This window comes from Homarus americanus, unplaced genomic scaffold (genome assembly GCF_018991925.1).
Source record: "Homarus americanus isolate GMGI-L3 unplaced genomic scaffold, GMGI_Hamer_2.0 scaffold24523, whole genome shotgun sequence".
In the NCBI taxonomy this organism is placed as follows: Eukaryota; Metazoa; Arthropoda; class Malacostraca; order Decapoda; family Nephropidae; genus Homarus; species Homarus americanus.
Window position 1 is genome coordinate 2,812,782 of NW_024744357.1, and position 5,801 is coordinate 2,818,582.

Consider the following 5,801-nt stretch of genomic DNA (forward strand, 5'->3'; position numbering starts at 1 on the left):
TCATACACGTCAATTGTTTACCAAATAGTGTGTCCTCTGAAGTGTACATCTTTACCGTCTGATAAAAACCAGCAACATCTTCAAATGGATAAAAAAAACCGTGGGACAAATGTTTACTCTGTTGCCAGCCATATGAATGTTAGGTGATATGTATTGGCTGGACATGGGAGGGAAGACATAGAATGTCATTCACTCACCTTGATGCTGAACTTAGTGTGATTCAGCATAACCACGAGATGAAAGACATCCACACAATCGAGAATCTTCATAGGAGAAGGACGGAATTGATCCCCGAGATATGAAACTTGCCTTATAAAGACTCTCTGAGAAGGTGAAGATGGGTCGCATGATATGTGAAATACTATGCAGACCTACAAAGTGATGCCAGGACACCCATGACCAGCACTGACACCACATGATGGCAACGCCAACAGTTTGACGTTGTCAACACACGTCTACAGACCAACATGAGGCAAAACGACTCACTGTGTCTTGTGGAGGTATGTAACAACTTACTGTACTTGACCAGTTGGTCACTGAAGTTCGACATTTTTTGGACAAAGTGTAGATCAAGATATGATCAACTGCAGAATCGCGAATATATTGTTTAGTCACAAGCTGGCAACTGTTATCTCAAGTAACGCTAGCGAAGCAACTCAGGAGCTGCATGTATATACTGGCGCACAGATTTCGTTCAGAATATTGCTAAGTGAATGAAGTAGTAAAGGAGTATCGTTGATTCAAAGGTTATATTCACCTTTAAATTACTGGCGTCCATCAGTGACCGCTGGGATTATTAAACTGGATGAATCGAGTTACACCAGGCAGTGTGTTTTATACTGGATATCACAATTTAAATTTCATTTCATTTACCATTGGAACTTACCTGATTTTCACTCTGATACGTTAACAAACACTTGTTATCCAATTTATGGCGTTGAAATACTCCAGAATGACCTTCTAAAATCGTATATTTATTCATCAGGACAACTACCTGAATTAGCCATAATCCGTACAGTACCTGCTGTATATATTAAGGTAACTCGCTCCAAAGAGTATCATGTCAGACAATACGACACAAGGGACGGAGCATCTATGACTGTATTTATTCACACTAATTAAACATGCACATACATATAGTGTAGGTATACAATAAACACAGTCAGTGCAGGTATACAATGAACACAGTCAGTGCAGGTATACAATGAACATAGGCAGTGTGGGTATACACTGAATACAGTCAGTGCAGGTATACAATGAACATAGACAGTGCAGGTATACAATGAACATAGACAGTGTGGGTATACACTGAATACAGTCAGTGCAGGTATACAATGAACATAGACAGTGCAGGTATACAATGAACATAGACAGTGTGGGTATACACTGAATACAGTCAGTGCAGGTATACAATGAACATAGACAGTGCAGGTATACAATGAACATAGACAGTGTGGGTATACACTGAATACAGTCAGTGCAGGTATACAATGAACATAGACAGTGCAGGTATACAATGAACATAGACAGTGTGGGTATACACTGAATACAGTCAGTGCAGGTATACAATGAACATAGACAGTGCAGGTATACAATGAACATAGACAGTGTGGGTATACACTGAATACAGTCAGTGCAGGTATACAATGAACATAGACAGTGCAGGTATACAATGAACATAGACAGTGCAGGTATACAATGAAGACATAGATGATGCAGGGCATACAATGAACACAGTCAGTGCGGGTATACAATAATTTTTCAAGACAATTATTGGGTATACACAATGAACATAGGCAGTGCAGGTATACAATGAACACAGTCAGTGCAGGTATACAATGAACATAGACAGTGTGGGTATACAATGAACATAGGCAGTGCAGGTATACAATGAACACAGTCAGTGCAGGTATACAATGAACATAGACAGTGCAGGTATACAATAAACACAGTCAGTGCAGGTATACAATGAACATAGACAGTGCAGGTATACAATGAACATAGACAGTGTGGGTATACACTGAATACAGTCAGTGCAGGTATACAATGAACATAGACAGTGCAGGTATACAATGAACATAGACAGTGTGGGTATACACTGAATACAGTCAATTGGGTATACAATGAACATAGACAGTGCTGCGGTGTACAATAGACACAGTCAATGCAGGTATACAATGAACATAGACAGTGCAGGTATGCAATGAACACAAGACAGTGCGGAGTATACAATGAACATAAGACAGTGCGGGTATACAATGAACACAGTCAGTGCGGGTAGCAATGAACATAGACGGTGTGGGTATACAATGAACATAGGCAGTGCGGGTATGCAATGAACTGGTCAGTGCAGGTATGCAATGAACATAGACAGTGCAGGTATGCAATAAACACAGTCAGTGCGGGTATGCACAATGAACATAGACAGTGTGGGTATACAATGAAAGAACATGGAAGCAGGTAAGGTATACAGTAGACACAGTCAATTACAGGTATACAATGAACATAGACGGTGCGGGTATACAATATAGACACAGTCAGTGCGAATTTATACAATGAACATAGACAGTGCAGGTATACAATGAACATAGACAGTGCAGGTATACAATGAACATAGACAGTGCAGGTATACAATGAACACAGTCAGTGCAGGTATACAATGAACACAGTCAGTGCAGGTATACAATGAACATAGACAGTGCAGGAATACAATGAACACAGTCAGTGCAGGTATACAATGAACACAGACAGTGCAGGTATACAATGAACATAGACAGTGCAGGTATACAATGAACATAGACAGCGCAGGTATACAATGAACACAGTCAGTGCAGGTATACAATGAACATAGACAGTGCAGGTATACAATGAACATAGACAGTGCAGGTATACAATGAACACAGACAGTGCAGGTATACAATGAACATAGGCAGTGCAGGTATACAATGAACACAGTCAGTGCAGGTATACAATGAACATAGCCAGTGCAGGTATACAATGAACATAGACAGTGCAGGTATACAATGAACATAGACAGTGTAGGTATACAATGAACATAGACAGTGTAGGTATACAATGAACATAGACAGTGCAGGTATACAATAAACATAGACAGTGCAGGTATACAATGAACACAGTCAGTGCAGGCATACAATGAACATAGACAGTGTAGGTATACAATGAACATAGACAGTGTAGGTATACAATGAACATAGACAGTGCAGGTATACAATGAACATAGACAGTGCAGGTATACAATGAACATAGACAGTGCAGGTATACAATAAACATAGACAGTGCAGGTATACAATGAACACAGTCAGTGCAGGCATACAATGAACATAGACAGTGTAGGTATACAATGAACATAGACAGTGTAGGTATACAATGAACATAGACAGTGCAGGTATACAATGAATACAGTCAGTGCAGGTATACACTGAATACAGTCAGTGCAGGTATACAATGAACATAGACAGTGTAGGTATACAATGAACACAGTCAGTACAGGTATACAATGAACATAGACAGTGTAGGTATACAATGAACACAGTCAGTGCAGGTATACAATGAATACAGTCAGTGCAGGTATACAATGAACACAGTCAGTGCAGGTATACAATGAACATAGACAGTGTAGGTATACAATGAACACAGTCAGTGTAAGTATACAATGAACATAGACAGTGCAGGTATGAAATGAACATAGGCAGTGCAGGTATACAATGAACATAGACAGTGTAGGTATACAATGAACACAGTAAGTGCAGGTATACAATGAACATAGACAGTGTAGGTATACAATGAACACAATCAGTGCAGGTATACAATGAACATAGGCAGTGCAGGTATACAATGAACATAGACAGTGCAGGTATACAATGAACATAGACAGTGTAGGTATACAATGAACATAGACAGTGCAGGTATACAATGAACATAGACAGTGTAGGTATACAATGAACATAGACAGTGTAGGTATACAATGAACATAGACAGTGTAGGTATACAATGAACATAGACAGTGCAGGTATGCAATGAACATAGACAGTGTGGGTATACAATGAACATAGACAGTGCAGGTATACAATGAACATAGACAGTGCAGGTATACAATGAACATAGACAGTGCAGGTATACAATGAACATAGACAGTGTAGGTATACAATAAACACAGTCAGTGCAGGTATACAATGAACATAGACAGTGTAGGTATACAATGCACATAGACAGTGCAGGTATACAATGAACATAGGCAGTGCAGGTATACAATGAACATAGACAGTGCAGGTATACAATGAACATAAGACAGTAGGTATACAATAAATTACAGATATGTAGGTATACACGAACACAAATAGTGCAGGTGTACAACAACATAGACAGTGCAGGTATACAATGAACATAGACAGTGCAGGTATACAATAAAAACAGACAATGCAGGTATACAATGAACATAGACAGTGCAGGTATACAATGAACATAGACAGTGCAGGTATACAATGAACATAGACAGTGTAGGTATACAATGAACATAGACAGTGCAGGTATACAATGAACACAGTCAGTGCAGGTATACAATAAACACAGCCAGTGCAGGTATACAATGAACATAGACAGTGCAGGTATACAATGAACATAGACAGTGTAGGTATACAATGAACATAGACAGTGCAGGTATGTATAAATTTAAATATAGCAGTGCAGGTATACAATGAACATAGGCAGTGCAGGTATACAATGAACACAGTCAGTGCAGGTATACAATGAACATAGCCAGTGCAGGTATACAATGAACATAGACAGTGCAGGTATACAATGAACATAGACAGTGTAGGTATACAATGAACATAGACAGTGTAGGTATACAATGAACATAGACAGTGCAGGTATACAATAAACATAGACAGTGCAGGTATACAATGAACACAGTCAGTGCAGGCATACAATGAACATAGACAGTGTAGGTATACAATGAACATAGACAGTGTAGGTATACAATGAACATAGACAGTGCAGGTATACAATGAACATAGACAGTGCAGGTATACAATGAACATAGACAGTGCAGGTATACAATAAACATAGACAGTGCAGGTATACAATGAACACAGTCAGTGCAGGCATACAATGAACATAGACAGTGTAGGTATACAATGAACATAGACAGTGTAGGTATACAATGAACATAGACAGTGCAGGTATACAATGAATACAGTCAGTGCAGGTATACACTGAATACAGTCAGTGCAGGTATACAATGAACATAGACAGTGTAGGTATACAATGAACACAGTCAGTACAGGTATACAATGAACATAGACAGTGTAGGTATACAATGAACACAGTCAGTGCAGGTATACAATGAATACAGTCAGTGCAGGTATACAATGAACACAGTCAGTGCAGGTATACAATGAACATAGACAGTGTAGGTATACAATGAACACAGTCAGTGTAGGTATACAATGAACATAGACAGTGCAGGTATGAAATGAACATAGGCAGTGCAGGTATACAATGAACATAGACAGTGTAGGTATACAATGAACACAGTAAGTGCAGGTATACAATGAACATAGACAGTGTAGGTATACAATGAACACAATCAGTGCAGGTATACAATGAACATAGGCAGTGCAGGTATACAATGAACATAGACAGTGCAGGTATACAATGAACATAGACAGTGTAGGTATACAATGAACATAGACAGTGCAGGTATACAATGAACATAGACAGTGTAGGTATACAATGAACATAGACAGTGTAGGTATACAATGAACATAGACAGTGTAGGT